This window comes from Carcharodon carcharias, chromosome 4 (assembly GCF_017639515.1).
Source record: "Carcharodon carcharias isolate sCarCar2 chromosome 4, sCarCar2.pri, whole genome shotgun sequence".
NCBI lineage: Eukaryota > Metazoa > Chordata > Chondrichthyes > Lamniformes > Lamnidae > Carcharodon > Carcharodon carcharias.
This window is the reverse complement of record NC_054470.1, coordinates 23,783,508-23,806,220: the sequence shown is the minus strand read 5'-3', so window position 1 is coordinate 23,806,220 and position 22,713 is coordinate 23,783,508. Positions and strand designations below refer to the sequence as shown.

At 46.0% G+C, this 22,713-nt stretch overlaps 1 protein-coding gene across 2 annotated transcripts in view; it reads right to left on the bottom strand.

Annotated features, from left to right (window-relative positions):
- The window catches only part of LOC121277133 (beta-1,3-galactosyl-O-glycosyl-glycoprotein beta-1,6-N-acetylglucosaminyltransferase-like), an 86,490-nt gene that overhangs the window by 29,385 nt on the left and 34,392 nt on the right, over positions 1-22,713 (bottom strand). Inside the window, exon 1 of one of the 2 annotated variants that reach the window (XM_041186182.1) lies at positions 3,875-3,980. The exons of the other annotated variant lie outside the window; for it this stretch is intronic. The gene's annotated coding sequence lies outside the window, so the exon portion shown is untranslated. Of the gene's footprint in view, positions 1-3,874; positions 3,981-22,713 lie in introns of those variants that run through there. 2 annotated transcript variants of the gene reach the window in all.

The following is a 22,713-nucleotide window of genomic DNA, read 5'->3' as shown; positions in this document are numbered from 1 at the left end:
GTCAGCATCCTCCTGGAATCTAGCGACTATTAGGGCCTCTGCTGCATCTCCATGACATGGGCCTGAGCACTGAGCGTGTGTGCACTGCCATCAGCCACATAGGAGTTAAACATTCACAGGTACAAGGTGAGGATGTCAATACTGTCCTAACTGCATCTCGTCTATTCCTCCATGAATCTGGTGGCTATGAGGGCCTCCTAAGCCAGCCTGCCTCATTTGGCCAGTGTGATGGCTTCATTGCTGGCATTCTCGCCTTTGAGGACCTCATTACTGTCATCCCCTTCGTCCTCCTCATCGGAGAATATGTGCAGGTCCTCCATCTCCTCCTCAGCCAGGTCCTCTCCCCTTTGCAATGCCAGGTTATGGAATATGCAGCAAGCTATGATGGTGTGCAACACCCTCTGGGGACTCTATTGCAGGGCTCCACTGGACCTGTCGAGACACCGTAACCTCATTTTCAAAATGCCTATAGGTTGCTCAGCCAAAGTCCGGGTCATAGCATGAACCTCATTGCACTGTCGCTCTGCTGCAGTCTGAGGCCATCACAAGGGCGTCAGCAGCCATGTCCTCTGTGGGTAGGCCTTGGCTCCGAGGAGCCAATCCTGCAGCCTCTCTGGACCCTGGAAGGTGTTAGAGATCTGAGACCTACTAAGGATGTAGGAGTCATGGATGCTCCCTGAGAATCATGTGTAAACCTGTAGGATATGTTTGTAGTGGTCACACACCAGCTGAACATTCAGCGAGTGGAAGACCTTGCGGTTGACATAGTCGACTGCTTGTTGCCATGGAGATATAAGCACCACATGTGTGCTGTCAGTGGCACCCTGCACGTGTGGAAAACCTGAGGTCTGCGCAAATCCCAGTGCTCTTGCTTCCTGGCTTTCCTGATCCTGGGCGAAATGCAGAAAGTTCTGTACCTATGCAAAGATGGCGTCTGTGACCTCCTGGATACACTTGTGCATGGAGGCTTGTGAATTCCTGTAGAGGTCACCTGTGGAGCCATGTAAGGAGCCACTAGTGTAAAAATTGATTGCTGTGGTTACTTTCACGGCCACTGGCATTGGATGTCCTCCATGTCCCGGTGGCGCCAAATCCTGCAGCAGGTGGCAGAAGTGACTGACCAGTTCCCTAGACATCTTCAGTGTCACTGGTTCTCAGTCATCTTCAGGAATGTCAGGGGCTGTCTATACACCCTGGGTCTAGCAAGGCACCTATGAGTGATGGCTCTCTGTGGATCTTTAGTTGCATACGCAGCAGGCCCTGCTGTCACTTCATCTTGAGGGAGGTGTTTCTCCCTTCGCCAAGCCAGGCACCTCCACCGCTCTCTTGTTCTACTTCCCTGGTCTCTGTAAGCCGTGAGGCATACTGCTAAATCACCAGGCTCTATGATCTTAATGTTCTCCTCTTGCAGGATCAAAGAGAGAGACATGTGGACTTGCATATGTGTCCTAAGAACCTCTCTTGATTAAGTCTGACTAAGACTAAGGCCCCTTCACACATACTGGAGTGCGTTGGCCACCACTTGGATGGCTGTGTGTCATGAGCTCATTGGCTGTCCGAAACCCCACCCACCTCCACCCCACTCCACCTGACTGATTGGCGGCAGCTTTGGCCATTGGACTGCATGCTGTGCTCTCAGCTCAGGTGCAGGCGTTCTCCTAACCCACACTGCAAGGCTGCACTGTTAGCTTGAATCACAATGAATACTGGTCTAAACCTTATTTAAGAGATTGCAAGGCATCTAAGTTTCCTATTCTGGGGTGGCAGGACATTTAATTAACATATTTAAATTAGGCTCCTACAGTGCAATTGGGAGACTGCCTTAAAATTCACTGTTGCTGCACAGGTTTACAGGGGTCTGAAAGTTTAGCAGTGAAAGAAAGCTGGGAGCTGCCAACTCTACAGGTACCTTTCTCAGCACTCCTTGTGAGGGAGACCTGCTTCCTTAGGCCTTAACAAGATTTCAGTCTTTTCATGCCCGATCAATGGCATCATTTTCTCCCATCTTAAAACATTATTTCTCTCCCTCCCAGCTATGATCCCTGACCTTACCTCCTCCCAGCCACAAACACAGGCCTCTTTGACCTCCCTCTTGCCAGTCACCAGCTCCAAGGGTCTCCTGCTGCAGCACTCTGATATTGATGGCCCCTCTGAGCTGCCAGGCAAGTTGTCAATTTGGCTGGCTGCTAGTCGGGAAACAAAACAGAGTTAAGTTTGGCAGGACTTCCAGACCTCTGGCCTCAATAAGTTCTTCAGCCATTTTCAGCCTCTCCCGCACCCTCCCGAAAGTGAACTCCAATTATTGAGCTTTGATGAAAGGTTGACAATCTGAATTGATAACTCTTTCTCTCTCCACAGATGCTGCCTGACCTGCTCTAACATTTTCTGTTTTATTTTACGCATTCGAGTGTTGTAGTGAGGCTTGAATGTTGATGAAGAAGTAACAGACTTGTATTGCTGTCATGGTGGACAGTGCTGAGCAGGTGGATTGTTTGAAGACTGAATGAACGGTGACTTAATTCAGTGAATCCCATTGAGCATGATTCAGAAAGGCAACCAGAAAGGCATGTTCCTTCCAGTTCAATGATAACGTGGAAACTAACCTCAAAGCCCAAATTGGTCGATTTCACAGGAAACTGATGACAGCCGATATGGCTTTCATTTCTACAGGCAGTTAAGACAGCCTTGGTTCACTTCCTAAATCAGTGACAGCTGAATTTTACTGTGTTCTCAGTATCACACGAGTGATATCATGTTGGCTGCAGAACTAATTTCTTCTATAAATGAGTCTAACAACATTTTAAAATATACTGAAGTGAGTTTGGATATAGCCCTTCTAGAGTTGAAAGGCATTTCTGTCATATCAGCCATCTGTTACTAATCTCTTTATTACTTTACCTACTTTATATCATAATACCATCATCTTATTTACTCTTTCATTCAGGGCAGATTTTTTATTTGTTCATGGGATGTGGCTAGGCCAGGATTTATTGTCCATTTCTAATTGCCCTTGAGAAGCTGATAGTGAGCTGCCTTCTTGAACCACAGCAGCCCATATGTTGTAGGCTAATCACAGTGCTGTTAGGGAGGGAGTTCCAGGATTTTGACCCAGCAACAGTGAAGGAACGGCAATATAGTTCCAAGTCAGGATAGTGTGTGGCTTGGAGGGGAACTGGCAGGTATTGGTGTTCCCAAGCCTCTGCTGCCCTTGTCTTCAAGGTGTTAGAGGTCGAGGATTTGGAAGGTGCTGTCGAAGGAGCCTTGGTGAGTGACTACAGTGCATCTTGTAGATGGTACACACACTGCTGCCACTCTATGCCACTGGTGGAGGGAGTGAATGTTTCAGATGGTGGATGGAGTGTCAATCAAGTGAGCTGCTTTGTCCTGGATGTCCAGGAAGAAGCACAGTCGAGCTTCTTGAGTGCTGTTGGAGCTGCACTCATCCAAACAAGTGGAGAATATTCCATCATACTTCTGACTTATGCCTTGTAGATGGTGGCCAGGCTTTGAGCAGTCAGGAGGTGAGTTGCTCGACGTAGGATTCCCAGCCTCTGACCTGCTCTTGTAGCCACAGTATTTAAAAAGCTGGTCCAGTTCAGTTTCCAGTCAATGGTAATTCCCAGGATGTTGATATAAGGGGATTCAGTGATGGTACGGCCTTTGAATGTCAAGAAGAGATGGTTAGATTCTCTCTTGTTGGAAATGGTCATTGCCTGGCACTTGTATGATGTGAATATTACTTGTCACTTATCAGTCCAAGCCTGAATGTTGTCTAGATCTTGCTGCATATGTACAGAGACTGCTTCAGTATCTGAGGAGTCTGTGAATGGTGCTGAACATTGTGCAATTATCAGTGGGCATCCCCACTTCTGACCTTATGATGGAGGGAAGATCATTGATATAACAGCTTAAGGTGGTTGGGCCTACTCATTACCCTGAGGACTTCCTGCATCGATGTCTTGGGACGGAGATGATTGACCTCCAACAACCACAACCATCTTCCTTGCTAGAAATACACAGCATATCTGTCAATATCTGAAAAGAAAAGACAGATAAATGTTTCGATCACCCTTTTGTTCTCTGACCTGCACTGGCTTCTAGAATACCAAAGCATCAATTTTAAAATTTGCATTCTTGTTTTCAAATCCCTCATGGCATTGTCCCTCCCCATCTCTGCAATCACCTCCAGCTCTACAATCCTCCAAGGCCTCTGCATTCTTCCAATGCTGGCCTCTTGAGCATTGCATACTTTCCTCAAACCACCCTTGTCAGCTATGCCTTCAGTCGTGTAGACCCTAAGCTCTGGAATAACCTCCCAAACATGCTGCCTTTCCCTCCTCCTTTAGTGTTTAAAGACCACTTCTTTGATCAAGCATTTGGCCATTTATCCTATTATTTCCTTCTTTGGCTTGGTGTCAGTTTTTATCTGATTATGCACCTGTGAAGCACCTTGGTGGGTTTAACTACTTTAACGAACATACGAATTAGGAGCAGGAGTAGGCCACTCGGCCCCTCGAGCCTGCTCCACCATTCAATAGGATCATGGCTGATATGAATGTAACCTCAGCCCCACATTCTGGCACTATATAAATGAAAATTCTTCTTGTTGTTGTTGACTGGAAATATTTCATTTACAGATGGGTGTTGTTATGTGCTGTACGTTTTGCTTAGCTTGCCGAACTTTGCAAGCCAGTGCATTATGGGATTGAGAATCCATTTTGTTTGTTAGTTCAGTTGGTGAAGTAAAATAAAGTGGAAGCTGCAATGTTCAATCACCTCCACGCCTACATGTGTATTGGTTAATCTTTGAAACATTATCATCAATATCAGTATTAAAATGTATCAGATGTTATTTAGAAGATCAGCAAGTATGTGTAGGGACTCTTATTGCAACCTTGGGGAACATGAGGAAACTGTAACTCCACGTCACTACTGGTAGTGAACGATTACAGTAAACTATTGCAGAAAATGTGAGATAAAAATTATCAGCAGTAGCACCAAAGTATTTACATAGAAACTAAGAGCAGGAGTAGGCCATTCGGTCCTTTGAGCCTGCTCCACCATTCATTATGATCATCCAACTCAATAGCCTGCTCCGGCTTTCTCCCCATATCCTTTGATCCCTTTCACCCCAAGAGCTATATCTAACTCTTTCTTGAAAGCATACAATCTTTTGTTCTCAACTACTTTCTGTGGTAACCCTGTCTAGTCCTGTTAGAATTTATAGGTTTCTATGAGATCCCCCCTCAAAAGTCTGAACTCCAGCAAATGTAATCCTAATCGACTCAGTCTCTCCTCATATGTCAGTCCTGCCATCCCAGGTGTCAGTCAAGTAAACCTTTGCTGCCTCTATAGCAAGTACATCCTTCCTCAGATAAGGAGACCAAAACTGCACACAATATTCCAGCTGTGATCTCATCAAAGCCCTGTACAATTGCAGCAAGACATCCCTATTCCTGTACTCGAATCCTTTAACTGTGAAGGCCAACATACCATTTGCTTTCTTTACCGCCTGCTGCACCTGCATGCTTACCTTCAACGACTGGTGTATGAGGACACCCAGGTCTCGTTGCACATTCCCCTTTCTCAATTTATACACATTCAGATAATAATCGGCCTTCCTGTTTTTGCTACCAAAATGGATAACCTCACATTTATCCACATTATACTGCATCTGCCATGTATTTGGCCACTCACTCAGCTTGTCCAAATCACACTGAAGCATCTCTGCTTCCTCCTCACAGCTCACCCTCCCACCCAGCTTTGTGTCATCTGCAAATTTGGAGATATTACATTTAGTTCCCTCATCTAAATCATTAATATATATTGTGAATAACTGGGGTCCCAGCACCGATCCCTGCGGTACCCTACTAGTCACTGCCTGCCATTTGGAAAAAGACCCGTTTAATCCTACTCTTTGTTTCCTGTCTGCCAACCAGTTTTCTATCCATCTCAATACACTAGCCCCAATCCCATGCGCTTTAATTTTACATGCCAATCTCTTATGTGGGACTTTGTCGAAATCCTTCTAAAAGTCCAAATAAACCACATCCACTGGCTCTGCCTCATCAACTCTACTAGTTACATCCTCGAAAAATTCCAGTAGATTTGTCAAGCATGATTTCCCTTTCATAAATCCATGCTGACTGTTTGATTCTGCCATTGTTTTCCATGTGCTCAACTATTAAATATTTTATAATGGAGTCTAGAATTTTCCCCACTACTAACGTCAGGCTGACTGGTCTATAATTCCCTGCTTTCTCTCTGCCTCCCTTTTTAAATAGTGGGGTTACATTAGCTGCCCTCCAGTCTGTAGGAACTGTTCTAGACTCTATAGAATCTCGGAAGATGACCACCAATGCATCCACTATTTCTAGGGCCACTTCTTAAGTACTCTAGGATGTAGATTATCAGGCTCTGGGGATTTATCGGCCTTCAATCCCATCAATTTCCCCAACACCATTTCCCTACCAATACTGATTTCTTTCAGTTTCTCCCTCTCACTAAATCCTGTGTTCCCCGACATTTCTGGTATGTTATTAGTGCCCTCCTTTGTGAAGACAGAACCAAAGTATCTATTTAGTTGGTCAGCCATTTCTTTGTTCCCCATTATAAATTCCCTCATTTCTGACTGTGAGGGACCTACATTTGTCTTCACCAGACAAATCTACTGGAATTTTTCGAGGATGTAACTAGTAGAATTGATGAGGCAGAGTCAGTGGATGTGGTTTATTTGGACTTTTAGAAGGCTTTCGACAAAGTCCCACATAAGAGATTGGCATGTAAAATTAAAGCGCATGGGATTGGGGCTAGTGTATTGAGATGGATAGAAAACTGATTGGCAGACAGGAAACAAAGAGTAGGATTAAACGGGTCTTTTTCCAAATGGCAGGCAGTGACTAATAGGGTACCGCAGGGATCGGTGCTGGGACCCCAGCTATTCACAATATATATTAATGATTTAGATGAGGGAATGTTCTCTTCACATACCTATAGAAACTTTTACAGTCAGTTGTTATGTTCCCTGCAAGCTTACTCTCGTATTCTATTTTCCCCTTCTTAATCAATCCCTTGGTCCTCTGCTGAATTCTAAACTGCTCCCAATCCTCAGGTCTGTTGTTTTTTCTGGCCAATTTGTATGCCTCTTTCTTGCATCTAATACTATCTCTAATTTCCCTTGTAAGCCATGGTTTGGCCACCTTTCCTGTTTTACTTTTGTGCCAGACAGGAATAAACAATTGTTGCAGTTCACCCATGCACTCTTTAAATGTTTGCCATTGCTTATCCACCGTCATCCCTTTAAGTAATGTTTCCCAATCCATCATAGCCAACTCGTGCCTCATACCATCGTAGTTTCCTTTATTAAGATTTAGGACCCAAGTCTCAGAATCAACTATGCCACTCTCCATCTTGATGAAGAATTCATATTCTGGTCGCTCATCCCCAAAACTAGATTGACAATTATTCCTTTCTCTTTACACAATACCCAGTCGAGGATGGCCTGTTCTCACGTTGGTTCCTCAATGTATTGGTCCAGAAAAACATCCCGTATACACTCCAGGAATTGCTTCTCTACGGTATTGTTACTAATTTGATTTGCCCAATCTATCTGCATATTAAAGTCACCCATAATTACAGATGTTCCTTTATTACATGCATCTCTAATTTCCTGTTTAGTGCCATTCCCAACATCACCACTACAGTTTGGGGGTCTATATACAACCCCCACTAACGTTTTTTTGCCCCTTAGTGTTTCTCAGCTCTACCCAAACAGATTCCACATCGTCAGAGCTAATATCCTTCCTCACTATTGCGTTAATTTCCTCTTTAACCAGCAATGCAACTCCACTGCCTTTTCCTTTTTGTCTGTCCTTCCTAAATACTGAATACTCCTGGATGTTCAGTTCCCATCCCTGGTTACCCTGCAGCCATGTCTCCGTAATCCCAACTATATCATAGATGTTTACATCTATTTGCGCGGTTAATTCATCCACTTTATTGCAAATGCTCCTTGCGTTAAGGCACAAAGCCTTAAGGCTTGTCTTTTTAACATTAATTCTACCGTTCCCACTATTTTTCACTGAGGCCCTGTTTGATTCTTGCCCTTGATTTCTCTGACTATCACTTTTCTTATTCCACTTTCTGTCTTTTATTCTTGTCCTTGATTCCCCTTCCTCTGACTCCTTGCATAGGTTCCCATCAACCTGCCATTTTAATTTAAACCCTCCCCAACCGCTCTAGCAAATGTTCCCCCTAGGACAGTTTGTGCTGGTCCCCCAGAACCGGTCCCAATACCCCAGGAGTCTGAAACCCTCCCCCTCACACCATCTCTTCAGCCACATATTCATCCGATATATCCTGCTATCTCTACTCTGACTGGCATCCTGAGATCACTACCTTTGAGGTCCTGCTTTTCAACTTACTTCCTAACTTCCCTATATTCTGCTTTTAGGACCTCAATCCTTTTTTAAACCTATGTCGTTTGTACCAATGTGCACCATGACCACTGGCTGTTCACCCTCCCCCTTCAGAATGTCCTCTAGCCACTCTGAGATATCCTTGACCCTCGCGCCAGGGAGGCAACATACCATCCTGGAGTCACATTTTCAGCCACAGAAACGCCTATCTACTCCCCTTACAATTGAATCCCCTATAACTATTGCATTCCCACACTTTTTAGTCCTCCCCTGTGCAGCAGAACCAACTGCGATGCAATGAATTTGGCTGTTGCTGCTTTCTCCTGAGAGGCCATTCCCCCCAACAGTATCCGAAGCAGTATATCTGTTTTGCAGGGGAATAGCCACAAGAGATTCCTGCACTGCCTGCCTAGTCCTCTTGCTTTGCCTGGTGGTCACCCGTTCTCTGCCTGCCTGTGGAATCTTAGCCTGCAGTGTGACCAGCTCTCTATATGTGCTATCCATGATACTCTCCACCTTGCAGATGCTCCACAGTGTCCCCAGCCACTGCTCGAGCTCTAAAACCTGGGCTTCCAGGAGCTGCAGCTGGAGACACATGCTGGCCCTGGGCACTGGAAATGTGCCTGGCTTCCCACATAGAGCAGGAGGGCCACGCCATGGATTTGAGCTCTCCTGCCATGACTTACCCCTTTAAATTAAATTAAATATTTTGGAAGATACTTAATATCAACTCTTGGGCCCTTCTTCCCTGCTCCTTGTTGTTACGGATTATAGCCCCTACAAACAATGAACCACAAAATAAGACCTTAAAAACTATAAACAATAAAAATAGTCAATGATTACCCGGCCGTACTCATGGTACTCAAAGGATCACCTCGCTCCTTCCTCACTGAATTCCCTCAGTCACCCCTGCTCTCTCAGCTTCTCTTCAAATCCCAAATCCTCTCGCGCTCCTCTTCAACTCCCGACTCCTCTTGTGCCTCTCTTCAATTCCTGACTCCTCTCACGCTTCTCTTCAACTCCTGACTCCTCTCATGCTTCTCTTCAACTCACGATTCCTCTCATGCTTCTCTTCAACTCCTGACTCCTCTCACGCTTCTCTTCCACTCCTGACTCCTCTCACGCTTCTCTTCAACTCCTGACTCCTCTCACGCTTCTCTTCAACTCCTGACTCCTCTCGTGCTCCTTTTCAACTCCCGACTTCTCTCGCACTTCTCTTCAACTCCCGGCTCCTCTCGCGCTCCTTTTCAACTCCCAACTCCTCTAGGTGCTGCTGACTGCCTGTCCCAGAGTCTTCCTCTCGCATTCTCCTCCTTTACATTCCTCAGCAAAATATTTTAGCAGTGAATATTTTAAGGCCTCATTTTCAGAGCTAGCATGAAAACCTCTATTAACAGTTAGATTGCTTAATCTTTGGTTTGACAGCATCTGACAACAAAAAAGTAAGTATTGGTAATGTCTAAAATCACTGGGAACGACTTGTACAGTCTCGTGCTGAAGAAATGTAGGTAAGATTTTTGTCTTAGGGTGAATGGATGCTATAACATTAATAGCCATTTTAAAACAAAGAAAATAGCAATGGCAAAGCCAGGAAAGATAATTGTCAAGGTCTTCCTTATGTGTGGCGTTTGAAAAGTTAGGAATTCCTCTTTGAACCACACACTGGGTGGAATCTTGTTCCCTTTAAAAAATAGTCGAGAGTCAGAATCATTTCTGGGTTCCAACCTTGCACTGGCTGCCAGGGTGCCTGCCAGGGAGATCTTCCTGGACGTGACCAATCAAGAGACTGCTTCCACTTCTACGTCTGATTAAGGACAGTAGGCAGATTCCTGAGGCCTGCAGTCTTGGAAGGATAGCAGAACCACAGCTAGAGGTGGGCACTGCCGCTGTAGAAGGGGGAATAAGAGGGCACCATATTGAGGCACCCCTTAAGATGTAACAGCTATGAGCCACCCCTGTGGAGTGGAAACACCTCCACAGGATGGCCGATGGCCATGGCTGTGGCCTGCTGATGCCTGCCCTCTGGTGGATGGGCATCATGGGACCTCTAGCTGGTGGCTGGCATGTTGGTTCCAGGCACCTTCCAGACTTGGCCCTCAGAGGGGTACCAGTTCACTACTGGGGAGCTCCTGGCAGTGTATCCAATCAGCCCACAAATGGGCTGCTTGGTATGCAGGTTGGCTATCACTGCTGCCAGGCAGAGCCTCTGTCAGATATGACCCACCTCAGGGAAGACTGCCTGGAGGAGGGAACATGTCAACACACTGGCCCAACGTCAAGTTTTGCAAAGTTTCTCCCAAGTCCACCTTCAGGCCTGCCCCTTCACAACTGGGGGAATTCCACCCACTGTGTGCACATTGTCACAAGTTTTCTCTTCCTCCCATCCTTTACAATAGTCTCAGAAACTGGTTCCTGACTTTAGAACTATTAACCTCACCAGAAAAGCTGTAAAATTGCTCAAGCATTTTGTAAGGAAAATATATTTTTATTTCTGTTGTAAAGAACATATCTTTTTTATTTTCTATTGGACTGTGGATTAAAATTACAATGGCTGCAGCTTGAAGGGCTTGTCCACTGGAACAGGATTAGAGATATACACAATGATGCAGTCCTGGAACAGAGTGTGCCATGAAAGACAGAACAGTGCCAGAAAGGAGTCCTGGACCAAAGGAGCAGCCTGAAAACCCCTGTCAAGAGACAAAGGGGAAAATCGCTGTTAGAGGCATTGAAAGGCAAGTGCTCAACCAGTGAACTAAATACTGAAAGTGCTAGATGACCACCCCGTATCATCACCGAGAACTGAAAGGAATTTGGAAGGCATTGATCAAAGTCAACCCATTGAATCCTGTACTCCGGAACTGATGCTACTGAACTGTTTTATCCCAGCCTTAGAATCCATTTTTTGTATGTGTCTTACGTGTCGCATGCATGTGTATGTGTGTGTGTATGGGGATTTAAGAAGGGATAGAGTTTAAGTTATACAGTTAGAAATTAGCAGTTTATTTTTCTTTCTTTTGTCATTGCTTAGCGACAGTTTGTTCAATGAACAGTTATTTACTTATTAAGTTTACAAACCTGGTGCTGGTATTCTGTTAACCTAAATTAAACAGTTAGGTAGAATTGGGGCAACTGGTGGTTTGGTCAAACTTTTCACATTTGTCGCGGCTCAGGCAACAGTGGGCTTGATACTACAGCGCACTATCCCCAGTGAATTGTGAGAAAGTTTGGGGGCTCAGGTCTGGGGTATCTTGGAACAAAAGACAACAACAATCTAGGTGTAGATTTAGTAAGTAAAAAGCTAAAAGGAAACACCGGGTTTGTACTGTCAAAAATAAGATGGCACTGCAAACTACTAAAGCTTTCCTGCAAGTGGAAGAGGCGTCCCTGACAATTCTACAAGGGATACCAAAAGCCAGGTTAATTGAACTGCCAAGTAAATTAAGAGCAAGATTGCCTTCCAAAGCTAGGAAGACAGGTATAATTGAAGAGATAGCACAGCATTTGAAATTGGAAGGAATACCTGAGAGACTGAGTTCTCCAAGGAATGGGTTCAAATTCAGTTGCAAATAAAAAAATTGGAACTAGAGACAGCAGAAAAGGAAAGAGAATGGGCATTTCAAGGAAGGCTAGAAATAATGATGTTAGAAAAGGAGGAAAGATAAAAAGAGAGAGACTTCCAGCTTAAATTGCTGACAGTTAAAAAAAAGACCAGTAGGTGAAGCAGGACTTATTTCCAGACCAGAAACCAGTGGGGAGATGTTTAAATTTCTACAAGCCCTTCCAAAATTTGAGGAAAGGGATGTTGAAGCATTCTTTATTTCATTTGAGAAGACAGCTAAACAGATGACTAGCCAAAGGAAAACTGACATTGCCCATGCATAGCAAATTGACAGGTAGAGCACAGGAAATTTATGCTTCACTGTCACAGGACGTTTCTAGCGATTATGATGTGGTGAAAAAAGGCCATTTTGAGTGCATATGAGTTGGTCCCTGAAGCATACAGACAAAAGTTTTGAAATTTAAGGAAACAGCAGGGGCAAACTTACATTGAATTTGAAAGGATTAGGCAAAGTAGTTTTGACAGGTGGATACTAGCATTAGGAGTTGCGACTACCTATGAAGCTTTCAGAGAGACCATTCTCTTGGAAGAATTCACAGGGATTTCCTGCAAGTGGAAGAGATGTCCCTGACAATTTTACAAGGGATCCCAAAAGCCAGGTTAATCAAATTGGCAAGTAAATTAATAGTAATAAGAGCCCATGTTGAAGACCAAAGAGTTGCAACTGCTAGACAGGCAGCAGTCATGGCTGATGATTATGAGCTGATCCATAAAACTAAATCTTTTTTCCATCACCCCCATAAATTTGAAAAGGATAGAAAGTGGGAGAGTGAAAGGAAGGCAAGTAGCCAGGGTAAAGAATGGATACCTGGGAATACCATGAGATCTCCTCCCCAGATCAGGAAGGAAGGTACTGAGGGCGGAGGTGAAACTTGAAGGCCTAAGTGTTTCCATTGTGATAAAGTGGGACACATTTTTTTTCAGAATTCTGGAAGTTGCGTGGGAAGCCCATGAGACTTATTGGAGCTTGTAAGAGTGAGTCTGAAAAGAGAATGCAAAAGGAAAGTGCCACAGATCAAATTGTAGGTTTAACTACAAATAAGGGTCTGGAGGTAACCACTGCTGTGAATGCAGGAGAAGTGAATAAGGTAGATGAGAGATTTAAAGGGTTTTTATCTAAAGGAAAGGTAACCCCTTTTTCATCAAATGATGCAGCTAAACCCATAACCCATGGAGTTGATTTATCCTGGGGAATGATTTGGCAGGAATGAAGGTTATAGCTTCACCCATAAATATGGAAAGTCCAAGGGAGCCTAAAGAGATGGAGCAGTTATAAGAAAAAGTTCCTGGTATTTTTCCATCGTGTGTGGTGACCAGAGCAATGGCTAAACAAAATCCATCACCAGAGGTCAAAGTAATATCACGAGCAGGTGTTAGAGTAGTTGAAACTTTCTTTAAGGATGAGGCTAATTCAAAGGAAGTGTTTGGCATGTCTTCATTAATTGAGGCTCAGAAAGCTGATCCAGAGTTAAACAAGTTAGCACAGTCAGCTCACAGTGAAGCTGAGGCGGAAGAAGATCCGGAGTGCTATTACGTTAAAAATGGAGTTCTGATGAGGAAGTGGAGACACCCTCACAGACCTGTGGATGAGGAATGGGTGAGGCTGTTCATCAAATAGTGATACCGCGCAAATATCGTAAGGAGGTATTGCAAGTAGCACATGAAATCTCAATTGCAGGACATGTAAGAATGTGGAAAACCCAAGCATTGATAAACAGGCATGTTATCTGGCCAAGGTTTTATAAGGAGGTAGTGCAATTTTGTAAAACGTACCATACATGTCAGGTAGTAGGTAAACCGCCAAGCAGCCTTTGCATTTTTGGCGAAACCTTATCCACGGGCAGGATGAGGTTTCGACCAGTGATTAAAAAAAACAAAAACTTCTGGCACTCTTATTTAACATGTCCCTGCTCATGTGACAGAGTCACACGACGGGACGTGTTTTCATTATTTTTCACTTCTTTATTTTGAGTCTTAAAAATCTTCAGCTTCCTGAGGCAGCTCTGTGCCTCAGGGAGCTTTTACTGTGCGCACCTGTGCGAACTTCGGCGCTCGCACTCTTCCCACCTCCACCCTGGCAGCGCTGAGCACTGCAGCGCGCTTTTCACACTGGCTGGCCGTTAACTGGCCAGCCAGCGTGAAATCGCTGTCGGGGCCCAATGGTGGGCGGCAGTTGGCTTCCCGATTGTTCCTGGGCCCACGCTCTTCCCCCGCCCGACGAGGGAAAAATTCTGCCCGGTGTTGCGAAGGAGGCTTTTGTTGCTTGGCATGGGACTGACTGTGCAATGAAAAGAACAATAATAGTTGGATTTTCAAAGTTCAATATGCCTCCCACACGCACATAAAGAATCAGGCTATTTCCATAAATTTCTCTGGATTTGTAAAGTCATAGAGTTATCTCATTGGCTGAACAATAAAGTGTGAAATATGAATACGCAATTGAGTTCATTGAGTTAGAACGTTTATAGCTAAGTCTTTATGGATTTCATTTGCGTAACTCCAAGCATATACCGCGGAATGGGCAATCTTAATGCAAGGATGTTAGACCATTTTCCACATCGTAACTGAATGAAGTTTTCTTGCAAAACTGCTAATGAGAAAATTTCAGCTTAGAAGTAAATTATTCATAAAGGTTTAAAAAACATTGGATGACTACTGATACAAGGAAAATGAATGTATCGCTTGGAATCCAGGAACTATTTGTTCAATGTTAAGAAACTATCATATTTTTCATAATATTATTGGGGGATATTGTAAAATAGACTTATGTTTGTGTGTGTGGATGGTTCTGACTGCATGGCTGACTTGATTAAATTAGGAATGGATAGACTGCAGGGTTGAAATTATCAAAAGAGTTAGGTGTACAAAGGCATGTGAAATGCTGATAAGTGAAATAGGGTAAATTCTCAGTAATGTGAATGAAATTTGCATTTTAAGAAAAGTGGAGAGGTGTTTGGTTTTTCAAAGAGACATGGTAGGATGTTTGCAACAAGGTAAATAAGGCAGGTTAATATTTCAATTTTTCCCAAAAGTGCTGGCCATAATGACAACATAAAAGATTTCTAGATTATGGGAAAAGTAAATTCCAAAGACATTTGGGAACAATGAGGTGTACAAAGCAAAGAAGGAAAGATATTTAAAGAAGGATGTGTGTCCATTCCTTGGACTTTTTATTACTTGTTGGAGTCTATCTATTCTGTGTATTCTGAAATGTCCCCTCAAGTGTTTGCCACTGCATCGCTATTGACCTATCCCTTAATCTAATTTGCCAATTTACTTTAACCAGTACTGCTTTCATGCCCTCATAATTTCCCTTATTTAAGTTTAAAAACTTAGTCTTGGACCCACTCCTCTCTCCCTCAAACTGAATGTAAAATTCTATCATATCATAGTCACTGCTGCCTAGGGGTACCTTCACTATGAGATCATTAATTAACCCCATCTCATTGCAGAATACCAGGTCTAGCATAGCCTACTCTCTGGTTAGCTTGCCTTGTTGGTAGGTGTCCAAGAGACTTCTCACCCTGAGCACTGCCAGCCCCAGGCCGCCTGCCACTACTCTGAGCCCTGCAACCATCACCACCACCATGCACGCTGGGGTCATCAGCTCCCAAGCCTCCGCCCAGTGAACCGTTGGCGGCAAATACACACAACACCAGGTTGTGGCCACCAGAATCATAGGTCAAGGCAGCGGTAGCGAACTCTGTGGATCATGGACAATGTTTGTAATGCAAAAATAGTTATTGTATAAACATTGGGAAAATCCTGAGATTTTCCATCAACATATGGGAAGGCTTGAAGTTCATGCAGAATATTGGCACCCCCCCCCCCCCCACCTCACTCATCTTTTTGAGGGCCACAGCACGGTATGTTTCATTGTAAATCCATTTCATAGGACAGTGCTTATGCCTACACCAGCCTCCTCCCAACCTTCTTCATCTAATGCCCTCAACATATCCCGCTATTCATTCTGCCGTTGCTCTTCGCTTCCCCTTAAATACATCTACATTGCCACAACTACTCTTTGTACAGGCAAGTTTCACATTGTAACCATTCTCAGGGTTTCTCCTTTTGGATTTATTAGTGACAATCATCTTTATTCCAATAACCTATAAAACCGTTTCATAATCTTAAACACCTCAATCAGGTCACCCCATTGTCCGTTATTCCAGAAAAAAGTGCCCAGCCTATTCAATTTTTTTCTCTCGGTACAGGTATCATTCTGGTAACTCTTTTTTGCACCTTCTCAATGCCTCTATATCCTTTTCAGAAGGTGGAGATAGAACTTTGCAATAATCCAAGTAATGTCTAACTAAGATTCCGTTAGGGTTTAACATAGACTCGATTTTATGCTCCACTGCCAGGATGTTTGAATGCAGAAGGGCTCATAAAATGCGCCATGAAGCCTACCCACCACCTTCTGGCCCGCCCCTGGCCTGCCTCCCATTCTATAGGCCTAGCCTTGGCCCCATTGAGGTCCTTAAGGAGCCAATTAATCACCTCTTAAGTACCTCATCCCGCCCCACCGCTATGATACCCACAGCAGGGTGAGGCTCACAACAAGCGGGTAACCCAGCCCCCCACCCTCCTCACTCCCTTCATTAGGGCCTGCCAGCTAGGCCTCACTGATACCTAAGACTTACCTTCAATCTGGCCTCCACAACCTCCTCTTCTTCGGGACTGACTGTAGTCTCAGCAGTGGCTACTGTTCAAACTTGGTGCTGCTGGGACTACAAAGCTGCCAGCTAGTTCAACCTAAGGTTTCCTCAGATAGGGACAGATGTCTTGCTCTGAGCCAATTACCACTCTGCCCAGCGTGAAATGGCTGCGGAGCTGCCAACCTTCTCGTAGGCAGGCTCCCTGCTGACTTTTTAGTCAGGGGGTGCGCAATACTGCGCCCCATAAAATCCAGCTGAAAGCTTCTTTGATTTTCAATTCTATCTTTCTAGAAATGAACCTTATTAGTTTTTTTTTTAATGGCCTTATTAACCAGCATTGCTACTTTTAATGATTTATGTATCTGTTGTCTCAGATCCATCTGCTTCTTTACCATACTTAATCAACTATTTTCCAAGGAGTATGTGACTTCCTTATTCTTCCCACCAAAATGTACTATCTCACCCAATTTCGCACCCATTTTGTGAATTTATTAATGTAGACCACTATTTGGTCACTGTCCTCCTCTGTTTAGCTACAATCCCAAATTGGTGTCATTACAAATTTTGCAATTGTACTTCTGATTCCAGAGTTCAAATCATTTCTGTACATGGTGAACAGGGCCCCAGCACCAATCCTTGTGGAACACTGGTTTCAACCTTTCGCCAGCCTGAGTAGCTACCTTCAGAGTCTAAGCTCTAGTAAAGTTACGTACAGGACAAGTTCTCTTTCTTACTCACTGAGGCTGGCCTCAGAAATTCAAATTCAAACCAGTTTTCAACCTTTTTTCTCTTGACCTCTACCCTTCAGCATCTACCCTTTACAAAGAGCTCTACCTGTCAAAACAAACAGAAATGGGTGGCTAAAGAGATAAGAAACAATATAAATGTAAAGAAAAACAACCAAAAATGTAAAAACAACACACCCTGTTGGATGGGAGAGATGCAAAGGGTGACAAAACAATTAATAACTGCAAAAAAGGGAGTATGAATAGGAACTTGCTGGCTTTCTGATCAGCAGAAATTTTTCAAAGGGGTTCAGTCACTCTGTCGTTAATTGCAGGCCGGGATTTTCCATGCCTGCCAGCATCGGGTGTGTTCAGTGGCGTGGGCAGAAAATATGGCAAAATCAGTTTCACAACAGCATGAAATCAGTTCTTGATTGTCCACTCAGTCTGCCAACTGTGGGCTGTATTTCCTGCCATCAGTCGTCAGGAACCTCATCGTAATACGTTTGCGTATCATTATTAGGCCAGAGCTCCTGAATTGTCCCCCACCCCCGCTGGATTGTCTGTCCACACCGAGGTGTTTCACAACAGCACATAAAACGCGTGCACTTGCTGGGCTGCACTTTGAGGGGAACTCGGAGGTGAGTACACAGTAACGATGTGCAGCGCTCGCCAGGGTTGCCTGTTGGACTTTAAGATTGAGGACCGTTGCGGGGGGGGGGGGGGTGCGCTCAAAAGGGTAGCCCTGCCGCTGAGGCAACGCTATTGAGGTGACTTGTGGGTTCGGGGGGGAGGTAAGGGTAGCCCTGCCATTGAATATAGTGCACAAGCATTCGGGGTTGGGGGTAGGATGGGCAAGGGAAGCGGCTACACATTAGGGGAACCTTTATAAAGTGGCCATTCCTCTGCAGCTGAGACAGGTCAGGCACAGCCTCATTGATAAGTCGGGTTTATAGCTTATCTTGCCACTCAAGCAACGCAGAGGTATCAAAGTGCTATCAAGTGCTCCAAAGCTTTCCACACCCCCAGCACAGAATGTAAAGTCATGAACATTTTACTGGACAACAGGACAGTTGGATGACTGCATACGATGTATAATCTCCTTGCTAAAGCTGGCCATGAAGCAGTTACTATGGAGGCGTTCACAGCCTCTTGCAATGTCATCATCCCATTTGGATCATACTCCCTGACAGCTCAAGCTAACAGTGCAGCCTTGCAGTGCGGGTTAGGAGAATGCCTGCGCCTGAGCTGATAGCACAGCACACAGTCCAAAACTGCTGTTTATAGGTCAGGTGGAGTGGGGCTGAGATGGGTGGGCTTCTGGCAGAGCACTGACCTCTGGCCATCCAAATGGTGGCCAGCACTCTGTGAAAAGTGCTAAAGGGCCTTCAGACTTAACCAAGACAGGTTCTTAGAACACCCAGGCTAATCCACGCATCTCTCTCTTTCATCCTTCAGAAGGATCATGGAGCCTGGTGAATTAGCTGTATGCACGATGGCCTACAGAGAGCGAAGATGGTGGAGGAGGGAACGACTGAGGCTCCTGGCTGCGTAAAGGCAGGAGCAGCAACCTCAGGAAGAAGGGGCGGCTGGGGCTCCCGCATGTGCCGCTGAAGAGCCACAGTGAGCCATCATTGGTTGGCGCCTAGCGACACCCAGGGTTTATAGACACCGCCTTTCATTCCTGCAGATGACCGAGAACCAGAGTCTCTGAAGACTGCGCATGTCAGGGGAACTGGTCAGTCACATCTGCCAGCTACTGCAGGATTTGGTGCCACGGGGCATGGAGGGCATCCACTGCCAGTGGCTGTGAAAGTCACTGTGGCACTCAATTTCTTCTCTGGTGTCTCCTTTCAGGGCTCCACAGGTGAGCTCTGTGGGATCTCACAAGCCTCCACCCACAAATAAATCCATGAGGTCACGGATGTCATCTTTCCGAGGGCACATTTCGCCCGGAACCAGGACAGCCAGGATGCAAGAGCGATTGGATTTGCCCAGATTCACACAGGTACAGGGTGCGATCGACTGCACTCACTTGGCACTCAGATCTCCATCGCAACAAGGGTCAACTATGTCAACCGCAAGGCTGAATGTGCAGCTGTTGTGCGACCACCAGAAACAGACCCTGCGGGTGTGTGCACGGTTTCCAGGGAGCATGCATTACATTCTCAGTCAGCCACAGGTCCCTGGAGAATGACGGAACTCTGCAGTGCCTGCTCACTACGTTCTGGCAATAATGACAAGCATTCGGGGTTGATGTGCAGGCATCAGTAATGTGTCCAGTGAATGTTTAGCCAGACCATCACTTTGGTTTGAAGGCTGCACAGAGCACAGGGAAGAGGCCCTGGAATGAGACACCTGCCTTTATCCTGTGCAGAAAGGTTTCACATCTGAATGACAAGAACACTGCTCATCAGAACAAGGAGCCATAGGTAGGGAGACACACTTGGGGGTTTATTGATCATAGTGAACATTATGTACAAGTGATTAACACCCGTGTCCAGGCTGTATAACTAATTTTTCTTAACTTTCCTAACCCTGCTGCTACGTTTTGGTGCTCCCCGGACATCCACAGCAGAGGTGGAGGCAGCCTGCTGACTGCAAAGCCCTGTCTGTGATTACATTTATGGGTGTCTTCGGTGGGGGGCCGAGACCTGGGGGGTCCCGGCCTGCTTTGGGGTTCTCCTGTGTGACAGTGGCACCTTCCTTGGCTTGTGGAGCTGCAGCTGCTGAGATCACAGGAAAAGGGCATTCAGATGGGCCAGGCACTCCCAGAGTCACCTGGATGGATGGCCCTGGAGTGTGCACCTGCAGATCCTCCTCCCTATGGGTGCCTGAAGGTCCCAGGTTGACTCCTTGAGGAGCAGGGATAGCTGGAGTGAGATTGAGCTGCCTAACACTTCTCTTGCGTACATACTGTTAGAGGCCAGCTATGGCATCAGCGATGGAGTTGAGTCTGTGCAGCAGAGCATGAGCGACTTCCTGGAACAAGGTCTCCATGGCGGCCACCATCCCACCAGTGTTGACCTCGGTGTGTTGACCTCGGTGTGTTGGCATGCCGGCACTGTCACCTCAAAGTGAAGGCAGATGGACTCCTCCATCGTGCCTTGCAATCTGAGGAGTGCAGCGGACATCCCTTCCTGATGTTCCCGGGCTTGCCTTTGCAGCTCCAACATCTGTGACATGACCGAGTCCAGAGGCTCGTCATCTGACTCAGACTCAGCAAATTTCTGGCCTCCAGCAGTCCTCCAAGTGGGGGAAACCAGGGAAATCCCTGCCGCTGCCTGCTGTGGATTAGACAGTGCAATGTGCTCACCAGATTGTGATCCTGGGGCTATTCTAAAGCTAGGTCCCACCAATGTGTGTGTCTCTGCGCTGGTGGAGGGTGTGGGTGAGCGCTGTGACGGGACTTCAGGGAGGGTGCCTTCAGATTCCTCTTCAGGGGTTTCTTCAGGGCTTGATTGGAGGCCCTGGGTCATGGACCCCATCGGCTGTTTGGCACATGTGCCTGTGAAAGCAAGGGAAGATAATTAGTGCACGGCAGGGGCCTGTGAAACAGGAACATCACTCAAAGCATGATTGTCTGATGGATGTTGCACTGCTGGACCCCCTCTTGGTAGAGCACCGCCAACCTCACCGTCAGCACAGGAATGGTCCAGATCCTCACTAGCCAACTGGATGGCTCTGTTTTCAAAGTCTGTGAGAACCTTGATTTCAGGCATTCCTCCACCTGTAAGTGACCTATTGTTGTGCCAGATTGTCCTGCATGAATAGCGATGGAGAGAGTGTAAGCAGGACGCCTGTCAGGCCAGATGATAAGTAAACCTGGTGTCTGTGGGTGGTGAGTGGTCCCATGGATGGGATGAGGACAATGATGGTGAGTGTGAGAGAGTGAATGGTGATGTCCCTTGAACAAGTGAGTGAGGGCCCTGTGGATGTGTGATGGGTTTGTGAGCATGTGAGTTGAGAGTGATGAGAAGAGTGACTTACCCTGGTGGAACGAAAGAGATCATTCATCCTCTTGTGGCACTGGGTGCTGTCCTCTTTTGAAGGACGTTGGCGCTGACCACCACTGCCACCACCTCTCAAGCCTGGTCGGTCACGCCGCTGCCCATCTTGCAGCCAGAGCGGGAAAAGAGGACATCACAGCAGGTCTTCACAGTGTCCAAAGGCACTCAAGGGACGCTACATTAAACTGGGGGGCTGCAGTCTTCTTGCCTTTTGGGACCATGTCTTCTTTGTAGCAGTCCTGGGCTAGAAACACTGAGAAGTATGCATGCGGCTGCACTTTAATTAAGGCGCCCGTCTGACTAAGCAGCAAGGTGATGGCATGGTGGGCAAATTTGGAGGCCACCCACCACTGAAGTGGTGTGTTTCTTGGGAATGCGTGTGTAATGAGGCAGGATTGGGATGATACGGCGTGAAAAGCCAACATTGCAGCCGGAGGATAAAACTTTCTTTTTCCTACTGCACTTAGTGCAAATCTGGAACAATTCCACCCTGAGAACAGGATATGGAATGTTAAAAACAATTAAGGTTTCAGCAAACAAAGAGAAATTTGTAAAGTGTACTACACCTGTCAGTGAATGATATAAAAGAAAACAGAAAATGCTGTTTTCTTTCTTTAAAATCATCGGCCCACATCTTCTGGCCTCGCAATTGTCGGAGACCAATGTATGACCCAAAATGCGCGTTGGAACCCCATGGAAGTTCTGACACGCTGTCCTAATTGGGAATTGCCCAGAAAGTTTGAACTTGGGATGGGTAATTCCTTTGGTCCCCAGGACCCTCCACAATGTCTCTGATTCTGAGCCCGAGTCAGAGAGTTCAGACAGTTCTGCATTAACTTACTGGATAGTTATCCAGGAAATGTTAGACAGATTAAAACCTAGTCCAACTCCTAAGTAACTACAGAATTGACACCCCCAATCACTACCACAGATCCCCTCTGACTGGCCCCATGGATTATCCCTCCTCCTAACTACACTGACACCCGATCTGACCCAATGACCCCTGACTACTCCCCTAACCACCAACCTCCTGCCATCAACCCGGCTATCTCCTGAATCAATCCGATCCGACCATGTCTTCTGACCATCTGACTACCCCACGCGACCAGACCTGACTGCCCCCTGATCTGACTTTCCCTCCCACCCTGACCCGACCACCCCACCCCACCCCCAGCCCGCCAGCCATCCTACCCACCTGCCACCTCACCCACCTCCCAACCTACCCACCTGCCACTTCACCCACCTGCCATCTCATTCACTTACGTCACCCACCTGCCACCCCAC